We start from the raw sequence: 15,532 nt of genomic DNA, 5'->3' as shown, positions 1-15,532 counted from the left end.
TGGTCTTGTTGAAAACCCTGTCTCCCCACTTCCGTCGTTGCTCATACCTTAACTGCGGGTGTATACAGCCGCTCAAAACCACAGAATGGGTCTGAGCAGTCAGGGGTCTTCCTGCCCTCTCTCCTCACCCCACTGGGGAGATTTTCTCTTCTCTCTCCTCCCCTTCCTCCGCAGCTCTCCTTTCCCTTCTTCTTATCTGTTACTAAAAGACTAAGGCTCTGAGAGGGCTGAGAAAAACCACCCCTTGAATTTTCCTTCACATTGTGGGACAAAGGTTTTCATTTGGTAATTGATGATAAGGAGAAGACTGGTAATAGAAATGCCCCTGGAAGATGAAAGAACAGAATGGCCCTCAGGTTTAACTCCTTTCCTGAGAGCGAGTTTTGATTAGGAGCAATAGAGAGCAGAGCTGCTATACAGACGGCGGAGGAAGCACAGGGGCTGCCCTGGGGAGTTGAGCGGCAGGAGGGGGGCAGCCCAGGAGGGGCAGGTGAGGAGTAGAGGCAGCCCACATGGTCCTTACATGGGGGTGAGAGGATGGGTGACTAATCTAATTTATTTTTGTGAGTGTGTGTGTGTGTTGGCTGGGTAATTATTATTATTATTTTTTATTTAACTTTTTATTTTGAAATACTTCCAAACTTATCAGACAGTTACAGAAATTATACAAACCCCATGCAAAGAACTCCAGCATACCCCTAAATCCCCAGATACCAATTTTAACTCTTTGCCACATTTGCTGTATCATTCTATCTATTCCTCTATCCATTTTCTGAACACTTGAGTGTAGGTTGTAAACATTGTGCTCCTTGAACCCTTAATACCAGCATCATGTGCATTGCCTAAGAACAAGGATATTCACTTATGTAACCACCTTAAGTGCAGTTATCAAGACTAAGAAATCTAACATTGATAAACAGCTTACAGTCACTATTCCAATTTTTCAAATGTCCCAATAATGCCCCTTTGAATCTTTTCTCTTCCTTGTAGATCCCATCCAGGATTATGTACTGCATTTATATATATATATATATATATATATATATATATATATATATATATTTTTTACAGTTTGAAAGTTAAGTGAATTTTTTTTTTTAAGATTTATTTTATTTCTCTCCCCTTCCCCCCACCCTTTGTCTGCTCTTTGTCCATTTGCTGTGTGTTTTTCTGCATCCGCTTGCAATATCTGGAAGCACTGGGAAACTGTGTCTCTTTTTTGTTGCATCATCTTGCTGCGTCAGCTCTCCATGTGTGTGGCACAACTCCTGGGTGGGCTGTGCTTTTTTCACACGGGGTGGCTCTCTTTGCAGGGCACACTTCTTGTGCATGGGGTACTCCTATGCAGGGACACCTCTGTGTGGCATGGCACTCCTTGCGCATGGCATGGGCCAGCTTACGATATGGGTCAGGAGGCCCTGGGGATCGAACCCTGGACCTTCCATATGGTAGATGGGTGCTCTATCAATTGAGCCATGTCTGCTTCCCTGTATTGCATTTAATTGTCATTAATGTCTTTACTTGCTCTCTCTCTTTTTTTAAACTGTGGGAACATACATGCAACATAAACTTTCCCATCTCAGCCACTCCCAAGCATACCATTCAATGGGATTAATCACATTCACTCTATTGCGGTGCCCTCACCACAACCCATTACTAAAATGCTTCTGTCTCCCCAAACAGAAACTCTACACCTTTACACATTAAATCCCCATTTCACCTGCCCCCTGCCCTTGGCAACATGTATTTTAATTCCTGTCTCCATGAGCTTGCATGTTCTCTGATATGTTCTTTGTAGTTACCATGGGCTTAAATTTACCATTCTGAATCTATAATAATCTTGTTTTCTTTGACAACAACTTCAATAGCACATATAAAGTAACTTCCTATACTTCTCTGTCCCCCCACCTTTATGTAGTTCTTGTCACAAATTACATATTTGTACAGTATGAGTCCAGAACCACTGATTTATTATTATGTTTGCCTTTTAGATCCTTTAGGAAGTAAAAAGTGGAGTTCAAACCAAAAATACAACACAGACATTTATTTCGTTACCCTCACTTGAGATCTTTATTTCTCAGGCAGCTTTTCTTGGTTGCCTATTGTCCTTTCTTTTCAACCAGCAGAATTCCCTTTAACATTTCTTGTAGGACCAGTCTAATGGTGATGAAACCTCTTAGTTTTTAAAATCTGAGAATGTCTTAATCTCCCCCTCAACTTTGAAAGACCATTTTGCCAGATATAGAATTCTTGGTTGGCACTTTTTTTTTTTTTTTTTTGCTTTCAGAACCTTAAAAATGTCATCCCACTGCCTTCTTACCTCCTTGGTTTCCAGTGAGAAATCAGCACTTAATCTTATTGAGGCACCCTTGTATTGACATGTTTTCTCTTGTGACTTTCAGAATTCACTCTCTATTTTTGGCATTTAATTATTTGATTACAATATGTCTTAGTGTGGATCTATTTTAGTTTATCCTGTTTGGAGTTTGCTGAGCATTTGCAATATGTATATTCATGGTTTTCATTAGATTTGGGAAGTTTTCAGCCATTACTTCTTTGTATATTCTCTCTGCCTCTTTCTCTTTTTCTTCTCCTTCTGGGACTCTCACAATGTTCCTATTGCTATGTTTGATGGTATCCCATAGGTTCTTCAGGCTCTGCTCCCCTTTCTTCATTCTTCCATCTTGCTGCTCCTCACACTGAATGATTTCAGTTGTATCTTCTTTAAACTCACTGATTTTTCTTCTGCCAGCTCCAATCTGCTATGGAACCCCTCTAGGAAATTTTTTATTCTGTTACTATGGTCTTTAGATCTGTTTAGTTCCTTTTCATAATTTCCATCTCTCTATTGATATTCTCTTTGTGTTCACCTTTGTTTTCCTGATTTCCTTTAATTCTTTGTCCATGTTTTCCTTTAGCTCTTTGAGCATATTTATGGGCCATTTTTTAGAAAGTCTTTGTCTTATATGCCATAGGTCAGGTTCTCTTCACTGATGGCTTCTAATGCCTTAATCTTCTTCTTTTCCTAGGACATCACTCCCTGTTTTTTTGTATGTTTTGTAACCTATTGTTGCAACCTGGACATTTTGATATTCTAATGTGTTTTCACTGGAATTTAGTCTCTGAGTTGTCTTTTTCTTAGCTTGTATCTAAGCTAGAATTATGTCAGAACTTTCCTTGGTGCCAGGAGCTAACAGGAGGAGGAGGAGGGAGGAGGAAGGGGAGGAGGGGAAGAGGAAGGAGGGGGAGGAGGAGGCAAAAAAGAAAATTGTTTCCCAGTCTTTGCAAATTTGCCTGTGCAAATGCACTCCTTCAGGGTTTATCCATTCAGTGAGTTTAGAAAATAGTTGCAGGCCAAAGTGTTGGGTCTTGCTGATTCTTTCTGTGCATTCATCCTGTCTTTTACCCTCCTGCTCCATGACCTTCTTACCATCTCCATTTTATTCTGTTTCTCCCTGGTTGTGGATGGGTGGGGAGATTACAGTGATTATTCCAAAATCCCAGAGTTCTACACTTTGATAGAAAGAGCATTGGCCTAAGATTTAGAAGTGTCATGATCTAAGCTCTGTGATACTCACCCAGGCCCAGTGCTGGGGAGACCTAGGACAACAGGAATCCCTATAGTTCTGCAGCAATCACCTGTCACCCTTGCCAGTCAGTGCTGAGCTACCCAGGAGTCGATGGGGGTGTCATAAGAAGGAGGGTGTGGGGAAAATTTTTTCATGACTTATTTAGCCCATGTTGGGTGATCTCGCACCCCGTCTTCATGTCTCCTCACCACCATCCTGGTCACAGGACCATTCCATAACAGCCCACATGACACCTGGCTCCTCAGAGATATACTACTAAACTGGACCTGGTATCTGGTATCCCAGTCTCCCTACTTGCTCTCCCTAAGATAGTGGCCAAGTGTATGACTTATCTCTTCCCTAACAGGGAGACTGTTCATGCTTGTCTCTGTGGGATACCTGGAAGGTTGGCTGTAAGGGCATTCAGCCTTCCTCATCATGCAGCAGCTGAGACAGCGCTAATTATGAATGTGAAGAATAGTAAAGGATAACTAGGGTTATGGCTGCATGAGGATAGGGCCACCTAGAGCACCAGCAGACACACAAGTATTCATACTGCTTATTGCAAAAACCTCCATGTTCTGTAAAGATGCCATGGCTTGAAGTTGGGTCTCACAGGGCTTCCTTTTCACAGGTCATGCACCATCTGTCCATCCTGTAAAGAGCTACAGAGATAATTTTCTTGAAATGCTGCTTTGGATCATTCCTCGCTGCCTATTACTGTGCTGGGCACTGTGGGATATGACAATGACTTAGCACGCTCCAGAGAGGTCCTCATCCCCATGATACATCCATGGTGTACCAAGTTGTAAGTACCCAGGAGTGAGAGAAACCCCAGGAAGGAGAGAAGAAGGGGGTAGATAGGGAGACTGTGCCATGGGCCAGACACTGTCAGGCATTTTGCATGGCTAAAGTGACAGTTTTTACTGAGTTTTTACAGAAGGGGAGGATTTCAAAAGGCAGAGGTTAAGTGTTTTTCAAGTAGAGGAACAATAAAAAATAACAGAAGTAGGGACATACAGGGCAGGTGTAGAAACCAGTGAAGTGACAGGTGGCTAAAATGTAGGCTGCCACCTAGGGGGTTGTAAGGGGTGTCCCTTTCCCATAGCCTCCCAAATATGTATTTTGTCCACCTTTGAATATCGAAGGTACCTGAATCCAACTACTTGATTTGGCAACTATGTTCATTTAATAGAAGTGTTCAACATTAAATCACCAAAAAAAAAAAAAAACACAAAAAAACCCACAAAATACCAGTTCAGTATTAAATCATATTTTATCTCAGTTCTTATAGAATTGTGGGATCTCAGAAATGGAAGGGACAGTTCAGTCTCTGGCAGTGTGCAGAAACTTCTATGCGAGTAGTTCTCAAGCTTGAGTTTGCATCAGAATCACCAGCATGGCTTTTATATTTATTTTTTTATTAAGATTTATTTTACTTATTTTTCTCCCATTCCCCCCTGTTGTCTGCTCTCTGTGTCCATTTGCTGTGTGTTCTTCTGCATCCACTTGCATTATCTGGCAGTACTGGGAAACTGCATCTCTTTTTTGTTGTGTCATCTTGCTGCATCAGCTCTCCATGTGTGTGGCGCCACTTCTGGGCAGGCGGCGTTTTTTTCACGCAGGGCAGCTCTCCTTTCAGAGAGCACTCCTTGCACGTGGGGCACCCCTACGCGGGGGCGCCCCTGCATGGCACAGCACTCCTTTTGCATGGCAGTGCTGCATGCAGGCCAGCTTACCACACGGGTCAGGAGGCCCTGGGGATCAAATCCTGGACCCTGCATATGGTAGACAGACGCTCTATCAGTTGAACCACGTCCCCTTCCCTTGAGCCACGTCTGCTGCCCAGCATGGTTTTTAAAACATAGATATCTGGGCCCATCCCTGGAGTTTCTGGATCAGTAGGCCTAGGGTGCAGCCTGAGAGTTTGCATTCCTAACAAGTTCCTGGGTTCTGCTGCTGGTCTTGGGACCACCCTTTGAGAACCACTAATCTATGCAAACCCTCTTGCAGCCTCTTCTTAAACATCTCTAGTGGTGTGTAGCTCACCACCACTTATAATACCTACTCAATAGTCTTCTCTGAAACAGCTATAGTTAGTTAAAAGTTCTTCCTCATATTGTGTTAAGATCTCCCTCCCTTTAACTTCCAACTATTCCTCCGAATTCTGCAGAAGCTCACGGTGGGAAGTCACGAGTTCTGGAGTCAGACTGTCCGGGGTTCCCATGCTGGCTCCCCCACTTACTAAGTGACCTTGGGCAAGCCATTCAACTTTTCTGAGTTTTCCTCATCTGTAAACAGGAATAATAATAGCACCTACATCACAGGACTGATGTTTAGATTAAATGAGAAAATGTGTGGAAATCAATTAGCATGATGCTTAACATATAGTAAGTGCTTAATAAGTGTTAGCTATTGTCTTTAGCTGGTTTTTCTTTTCTTTTTTTTAATTTTAATTTTTAAAGAAGCTTTAGATTACATAAAGTTACATCAAAAATAGAGGGGGAAAATAGAGGGGGAAGGAAGTGGCTGTGGCTCAATCAGTTGGACTCCTGTCTACCATATGGGAGGCCCTGGGTTCGTGTCCCGGGGCCTCCTTGTGAAGGCAGCCTCACCCACATGCTGCGGAGAGCCGCTGGCCCACAAGTGCCGCAGAGTGCTGACTCAGCAAGGTGACACAACTGAAAAAAAAGGGAGACAAGTAAAAACACAGAAGAGCATGCAGTGAACAGGCACAGAGAGCAGACAGCAAGCAAGCTGCGAGGGGGGAGGGAAATAAATAAATAAATAGAGGGGGATTCCCATATACCCTACCTCCTCCCCCTCCTACACTTTTCCACATTAATGACATCTCTCATTAGAGTGGTACATTTATTTCAATTGTTGAACATATACTGAAGCATTGCTACTAACCATGGACTATAGTTTACCCTTTGCCCTGCACAATTGTATAGGTTTTGACAAAATGTATAATGGCCTGTATCTGTCATTGCAATGTGATGCAGAACAATTCCAATGTCCTGAAGATTACACCTCTTCTTCCCTCTCCATTCCCTCAGAACCTCTGATGGCCACCGCCTTTATATCAGTGATACAAGTTCCGCTATTGCTAAAATAATAGTAAGTCTGTAATCAAATAATAATAAGTCTACTTTAGTCCATTGTTCATCCCCCAATCTTGAGGATTTTGGGATGACGATGCCCACTGTGTTTCTAGTTGAGAAGGGGCTTAGATCCCATGGGGTAGATGGCTGGAACTGTCTTGCTTGCAGTTGCAGACACTGTTGAGCCCAATGAAGGAACCACTTCTGGGAGCTCATTGAGGAAAGAGAGAACAGCAATCCCTTTATCAACGATGAAGAAGAGGTTGTCACTTTTGAGCTGGGTGAGATGTTGTTCATGCTTTTGGTTGCAGGTGGGAACAACAACTTGACAGACTCTGAAGATGAGTGGGACTTGTTTCATGATGAGCTGGAAGATTTTTATGACTTGAACCTATAGCAACTTTCAGTGGAGAATGAACTGGTCTGCAGAGCCTCAGACAGTAGCTACTACCTGTGGTGTTGTGGCAGTGCCTGGGTTTCTCTCCTAGGCAGGCCTATCAATTCCAGGTGGTGTTGTAGTAATTTTTACCCGGGGTCTGTCTTCTCAATCCCTCACCTTTCCCTAGAGAGTGTGTTTTCTGTTTAAAAACTTATAAAAAATAAATCTTAAAGTTAGTTTTTTTTTGTTGTTAATATGAATTTAACTGTCAGACAGTTAGTGTAGATTTGTTGTGTCATCTGTTTTCAACCAGATTCACACAGTTATAGGGTTAACTTTGATGGACTTTCCACACTCATTTTGAGGACCTCAGGTTCCAAATATAAAGTACTGGCTGTGCTTTGGGGTCTGAGAATAGGGACGATGGGCCAAGGGTGAAGGGATCTGAACTGGCAAGTAGCCTTTGGCTACAGGCTTCAGAAGTTCTTGGTGAAATCTGCACATTTGTGATTTTATATATTTGTTCCCTACCCTGTAATCCCACCACGGGCACTTGTTCTGTGGTTTTGGTCTCTTGTTTAATTGCACACAAGTAATATTACTGGGTAACCAGAACCAGGTGAGAATGTGTTGAGATTTTTCCTGTGCTGAGCAATTTGGGAAAATTGTGAAAGAATGCATATAAAAGCTATAGTGGCATATATTAAATGCAGAGTTGGAAGGTGATTCCTAAGGGCTGATAGATTTGGCATGTGAGAGTGCGAGTGTGTAATAAACTTTTCATCCCTGTGTAGATGCAGTGTTCTTAGCCTTAGCGGGAAAACTTGGTTTAGTGGTTTCAGCCTAGTGTGGCAGATAGATCTTAAAGCACAAAGCAGGATATTGATGTTAGTAGTTGTTAATATAGCAGTGCTAGCTTTTTCTGTCCATATAAATATTGAAATGGGGTTAGCCATAGAGGTTAAAACTATCTGGTTATCCCATATATTAACACAAACTGGGTCTCGGGTACACAGTTGTATTTAATGTTTTATAATCTCCTAGCCTTTTCAGTCCGGCACTTCTTGAGAAATTTTTGGTTGTTTATTTTGTGTTTGTTTTCGTGGGTATTTGCCTCCTTCCACCCCTGAGCTTTGCCAGGTAGACAGATGTGACTCAAAACTATGTTTCTAAGGTGTTTACTGTAGTGGAGTCATTGATTTGCAGTAATAAGTCACGCTTTTCCACTAAAGGGGGAGGGGGCGGTCATCCATGAGGCAAGCTAAAGTTAAGTCGTTAGAAGAATCCCTTAATCGGAAATTTTAGCTTTGCATTTTGTTGCTCTATTTCCTGAAAATAGCTTGGAGAGGCTCCTGATTTGTCCATCTACTGCTCTGATTCCTTGGATCCCAACCATTCTTTCACTTTAAGAAAAAACAAGTAATTGTTGCAGAGGTCTCTGTATTTTGCAGCTGCCCTTTTGTAAAAAGCGCTTTTCCCAAATAAAACGATTTAAAAATTTTAAAAAAGTTTTTATGTTAAAAGAAGCTTTAGATTACATAAAGTTACATCAAAAATAGAGGGGGATTCCCATATACTCCACTCCCTCTCCTTCCCACTCTGTTCCACATTAACGATGTCTTTCATTAGAGCGGTACATTTGTTACAATTGATGAACACATATTGAAGCATTGCTACTAACCATGGACTATAGTTTACCCTTCGCCCTGCACAATTGTATAAGTTTTGACAAAATGTATAATGGCCCGTATCTGTCATTGCAATGTGATGCAGAACATTTCCAATGTCCTGAAGATGCCCCTATATTACACCTCTTCTTCCCTCTCCCTTCCTTCAGAACCTCTGATGGCCACCGCCTTTATATCAGTGATACAAGTTCTTCCATTTCTAAAATAATAGTAAGTCTGTAATCGAATAATAATAAATGTATTTTAGTCCATTGCTCATTCCCCAATCTTGAGGATTTTGGGATGGTGACGCCCACTGTGTTAATAATTGAGAGGGGGCTTAGATCCCATGGGGCAGATGGATGAAACTATCTTGCCTGCTGTTACAGATACTCTCTGTTCCTTGGGATGGGCGTTGCCCATCGTCCTCCCCTTTTTAGTTGTCCTAGGTGAGTCCAGTGAACTGTGGAGTAGATGTTGCAACTCTGCTGAGATTCAGGGCTCAACAGGCACATGAACAGACAGAAGATTTAAGTCTCTGGGACATATATTTAACACACACAGTGCTAATTATAGGTTCAAATGAAAAGGGCATAGTTTTCCCTTTCTACATGGGTGTCTATCAAATCTCCGAAGAAAGGCATCATTCTCTCTAACATTTCTCTTTTCTGGGCTAAATAGCCTCAGTTTCTTTAACTATTACTTAAGTAATGGTTTGAAGATTTTCTTCATCCTTGTTACTCTTCCCTGAACATAGTCCAGTGTGTCCAGTTTGGGGCTCAGACCTGCCATCTGCCTCAGGCTAGTCAGAGCCTGTCTGTTTACTGCAGCCAAAGAGCACTTCAGCTTTTGTGGCTAACTCCACATTTCACTCAGCCATGTTGAAATTTCAGGCAACGGAGATGCCATGTCTGCCTTCTGTCACATTTACCCTTCTCACCTGCCTAGGTGCAGCCACCCTCGTCTCTTAGTGTGTGTGTTTGGGCGTTTGCTGGGGAGAACTCCTCTGGTCCTTGGCCTGTTCTGGTTTTGCACCTGCTTGGTGAGTGGTGAGATGGTTGGCAGCTTTGGTGGCCGGAAGCCATCAGAGGCTGGTAGAGAAGAGGGATTGACTACCCTTTTCCACTATGGACTCAGCCCCTCCTCGCTCACGGGGCCCAGTGTATGGATCTGGCATCTCCCCTGGAGAGGGTGAACTGTACTCTGGTGAGGTCAACCATTCTCTGGAAGGAAACCAAGCCTCAGGGCCAGAGGGCACTTACAGCACAGCTGGCAAGGGTGGGGGCATTTCTGCACCCTTCCCCTTCCCCACCCCAGCTGGGCCTCCTAAATTATCCTTTGCAGGCAGCTTGCAAGCGTTAATAATTCACAGCTCTCCAGGGGTCCTTGGGCCTCCCCTGGTCTACTGCCTGGTAGCCAACAAAACTAGAAAGTTCCGATCAGCAGCCATGTGAGGCCATAGTGCGGGATGCTGCGAAGCCGTGTGGCATTGCCCTGTACCCCTCCCATCACCCTGGGCCTCCCGCTGCTGTAAAACATTTATCTCAGTCCTGCATCTGGACCCTGGCCTAATAAATTCCTCCAAAGGTATGCAGACTACATGGGCTGCTTCTTTGGGTGGTGGATGAGGCCAGAAGATCACGAGGGTGTAGAAAGGGGAGACTGTTATAAACATTGACACAGCACAGAGACAGAGAGCTGCTGGAGCTTAAAACACCAGGTTGGCAGTAAGTTAATGAACTACTAAAAAGACAAGGTAACACAGGGACAATTGGACCTGAAGTTGGAATAAAAATGGGGGTGGTGGTGGTTATACCAAGAATGGACCCCAAATGTGAAGAGTAGAGACTGGAATCCTGTATACAAGAACATCCAGATGTCCCTCAACAAGCCACAATATTATGAATGTGATTAATCCCATTGAATGGTATGCCTAGAAGTGGCTGAGTTGGGAAAGTTTGTTACATGTAAGTTCCCACAATTAAAAGAAAGTAATTAAAGCAACAATGACAATTAAATGCAATACATGATCTGGGATGGGATCTAGCAAGAGAGGCGTAAAAGCTCAGAGGGACATTATTAGGACATATGAAAAAACTGGAATATAGACTGTAAGTTTTATATCAATGTTAAATTTATTGAACTTGGGAAGCGGACGTGGCTCCACTGATAGAGCGTCCATTTACCATATGGAGGGTCCAGGGTTCGATCCCCAGGGCCTCCTGACCCGTGTGGTAAGCAGGCCCACGCGCAGTGTTGCTGTGTGCAAAGGAATGACGTGCCGCACAGGGGCCCCATGGAGGGGTACCCCACGCACAAGGTATGCACCCCACAAGGAGAGCCACCCCGCATGAAAAAAAGCACAGCCTGCCCAGGAGTGGCACCACACACACACAGAACTGACGCAGCAAGATGACGCAACAAAAAAGAGACACAGTTTCCCAGTGCCACCTGATAATGCAAGCAGATGCAGAAGAACACATAGCAAATGGACAGAGAGCAGACAACTGGGGGGGGGGGGGGCGGGGAAGGGAGAGAAAGAAATAAAATAAATCTTTTAAAAAAATTTATTGACCTTGATACCAGCATTTAAGGTGCTTATGTAAGTGAATATCCTTTTTCTTAGGAAATGTAGATGGCAATATTAAAGTTTCAAGGTATATGATATGTACAACCTGCTCTCAAGTGTTCAAAAAATGGATGGATAGATGATGATAGATGCATAGATAGAAGGATATGGAAAATGTGGCAAAAAGTTAAAATTGGTGGACTAGGTATCTGGAGGTTAGGGGTATGTTGGAATTCTCTATATGAGGTTTGCATTATTTTTGTAACTGTACAGCAAATTCGAACATATTTCAAAATAAAAAGCTAAAAAAAAATCTCATGCCTATAACTGGATCCAGTGATCTGATTTATGCAGAGCACAGTAACTCTATTAATGAGAAGGGAAAATAACATTTATTGAGTATCTATTATGTGCCTGGTCCTTTATATGAAAGGCCTTTATATCCATATTGTGTTTAGCCCTCATCATGACCCTGATATGATATCTCCATTTTATAGATAACAGAAGCTTAAGTTCCTCCAGCTAATTATCCTGCCCAAGAGCATCTGTCTCAATAAGTAGTGTCAGCTGGTCTCTAGGGAAGGCCTCCCACCATAAAGGGAAGGAATGTATTCTCCTTCCCTAGAGGTATTCAAAAAAGGCTAACAATGATCTGTGAAGAGTGGTGCTGAAAGATGTCTGACATCATTAGGAAGAATGGAGTGGGCGATTTTTCCAGTCCCTTCCAACTCTAAGATTCTGTGATCCTGAATATTATGGGCATTGAGGCAACTCTGCCCATGAGGGCATGTGGGATAAGCCCTGGTTCATGTGTGGAGAGTGTATGGTTAAGGGTTATGAGCATAGGCTTTGGAATCGAACAGATACTCTATTGAATCCTAAATCTGCCATTCATAGTTTTGTATTTTTAAATTGTGAGATCAAGTTCAGCTGGGCTTTATCTGTGGGAACTCGGAGCTGCCTGCATGGAGGATTTTCTTTTGCTTTTGTCTGGCAGCACCTCTCCATACTTCTGGGAAAGGGTTGGGGGCTTGGGGTAAGGCACTACAATCTGGGACCAATTTATGTTAATTAGTTGCCTTGGTGTTTCTGGATCATTCAAGAAATTAGTGTCAGTTACAACCTCATCCCCTATGAGGGCAGATCTGCAGTTGGGAATTTGCAGGGAAGAATTCTTTTTTCTTCCCATAGTCTAAGCCAAGATAGATAGCTTCCTTGTTATTTCCTGGATCCCTTTTTTCTCCATTCTTTTTTTTTTTTTCCTTCTTCCATAAAATGCCCCCTTCTACTGTTGGCAGAAGTCTCTGTGTTCTGGGTTTCTATGTTCTTGGCATAAAAGAATTTAAGAACTTGCCATAGGATAGGTAAGGGAGTGGAGTTTATTAAGAAATAAGAAAAGAAGGGAAGTGGATGTGGCTCAAGCAATTGGGCTCCTGCCTACCACATGGGAGGTCCCCAGTTTGATTCCCAGTACCTCCTGGAGAAGATGAGCAAGAAGGCATGCTGGCATGAAGATCTGGCATGGCGAGCTGATGCCACAAGGAGACACAAAGAGGAAACACAACAAAGCAGAGAGTGGAGGTGGCTCAAGTGATTGAGAGCCTCTCTCCCACATGAGAAGTCCCCAGTTTGGTTCTTGGTGCCTCCTAAAAAAGATGACAAGCATACAGCAAATGGAAACAGACAGAGCAGACAACGAAGGGGGGTGAATAAATAAATAAACTAAATCTTAAAGAAAAAGAAACAAGGAAAGAGTACACAGTCCTAGACATGGGCTGTGGGCATGCTGCAGAGTGAGATGTGGATGTGGGGGCCCCAGTTTGGGCTTTTTAAAACATTTCCTCCTCCCCTTTCATAATGTTGGGGTGGGGTGCCAGCTATTTGTGGTTCTGATTGGTTGCCTTATGTTCCCTGCCTGTTAGCTCTCAGGGACCCAAGGAGGAGGAGTGTTTGGGTTTATCCGGGGCTTCTCCTTAACCCCAGTAAAGAGTTCCAAATGGGACCTTGTGGCCAGGGTCCTGTGGGACCCTGCAGGAGTCTTGCGGCCATGTTTTCCACCAGCTCTGCCAGGTGTTCCCTCTATTAACCTGCCTCACTACCACACTTATGTATATGTTTATGATTTCTTTTCTGTCCACCCCCAACAAGAATATAAATTCCATGGGTAGTGGGATTTTATTTGTTTTGTTTATGGTATAAACCAAATGACTAGAATATAAGCCTAGGATATAGTAGACTTCAAAAAATGTCTAATGAATCAAATAGAAGGAAATGAAGGAATGAAGACAACTCCTTTTGCCATCAGGGCTGGTTTTCACCCATCCTTTCACCAAGAAGGCAGCTTTTGAGAGCCTCTGCTCTCTTGCAGGTCTGTTACTAGGTCTTATCTCCTGTCTAAAAGTGATCCTCTGAAAACAAACTGCTTAGTTAATGGTTTTCAGTCTTCTCTTCATTTCTGGACTTTAGAGATTTCTTTTCCTTTCTTCCAAATTCAATGATCTATTTGAAAAAATATTTTATATGCTTTACTCAGTATTTCAATGAACTTTTTATTAAAAGGGTTTTCAGTTTATCTGGTCTGCCATATTTCCAGAAATAGTTCTACACTTAGTAGTTACTTTGCCTTTCAAAGCTACAGCTTTCTTGTCTGTAAAATAAAGATAAAACTAAAAACCTCATAGAATTGTTTGGAGAATTAAGTAAGAAGACATTTGTAGAGTACCTAGAACTTGATAAACTCTAGGTACATAATGACATTATTATTATCATTTTTGACAGAAAAAGCCCTTTTAATTGATGGGCACACATTGTACAAACTGGCTGATGAAAACAAGCCAGCTGCAGGTACACAAGCGGTCACTCAGGAGGTTAGGGCTTTATGGAAGCATTCCCCCTTGCGCACAACACAACATTTTGTGCAACTGGTTAGAAATGGAAAACTAGAAATATTTCCCAATCTTTTTTCCATCATGATACACATAGAAACTATTTGTATAGTTCACCAGGGTAAAGAGAAGAGAGTCTGCCCATGGTCTCCAATAAAATAATAAAGATTTCCTTTAATTCTTTTGTCCATGTTTTCCTTCGAGCATATTTAGGATCGTTTTTTAAGTCCTCGTCAGGTATGTCCTAGGTCTGGTCCTCCTCATTGATGGCTTCTCATGCTTTAATCTTCTCCTTTTCCTGGGCCATTGCTTCCTGTTTCTTTGCATGTTTTGTAACCTTTTGTTGCAACGTGAATATTTAGATATTTCAATGTGTTATTGTGGAAATTTAGATTCTGCAGCCACGCACATTTCCTAAGAACAAGGATACTCACTCACGTAACCACCTTAAATGCAGTTATCAAGTTTAAGAAATGTAACGTAGCTATAAAGCTTATAGTTTATATTCTGATTTGTTGGAATTGCTTACAGCCTGTATTCCCATTCCATCTGTTCCTTAAACTTGTATCCAGCTATTGTTAAGACTGAGTTTTCCTTGAATGTGAGGAGCTAACAACAATAAAAGAAAACTCCTTTCCCAGACTTTGCACATTGACCCTGTAAGTGCTCTCCTTCAGGGCTTATCCATAAATGGGCTATATGAGAATAGCTGCAGGCCAAAGCCCAGGGGCCCCCTTGATCTTTTCTATGTGTGCTTAGATGCTTACAAATGTCCCCTCTTTCCTAGGAAACAGTGTCCTCAAGGCCCAGTCCCAGACACTGCAGCCTTACGGGCAACAATCTCTTGCCCAAGGCAGCATGACTTGGCTGCTCTCCCACAGCGTTCTACGAGCTGCCTTCTACAAACCAGGCCAAGTGCTGGGATAGTGAGTCCTCAGGCAACTACCAGGCAGATCAGGCCAGACTTATGTGCTCCCATCTTGTGCGTAACGTGTAGCTGCTCCTTCTGGGACTGGGAACAGGAATCCGCACATAAAAAGGCCAGCAAGCTTCAGGCTGAGAGGGTGGGGCGAGGGGGAAGGAGATACTACCCTTTTGAATAGGCTTTGATACTGAGCCAAAATGGGGTCTTTTTCCTCGATATGTCTTTAATCCAGTGCCTGAGAATGGAGTTTCGAAGAATGGGATTTATTTGGTTGCACACGCAAAGGATGTAGATTGCCTTAGATGGTTCCAAAACTGCCTCTCTGATCTGCAGAAATTCTAGTATTTTATAACATCAGATCCTAATGAGTAATTGGAGTGGCGCTGGACACAGGTTCCTTCATTAATAAACATTAACGGGTTGAACCCTAAACA

This window comes from Dasypus novemcinctus, chromosome 13 (genome assembly GCF_030445035.2).
Source record: "Dasypus novemcinctus isolate mDasNov1 chromosome 13, mDasNov1.1.hap2, whole genome shotgun sequence".
Classification (NCBI taxonomy): Eukaryota; Metazoa; Chordata; class Mammalia; order Cingulata; family Dasypodidae; genus Dasypus; species Dasypus novemcinctus.
The sequence above is the reverse complement of the archived record's forward strand: the minus strand, read 5'-3'. Positions refer to the sequence as shown.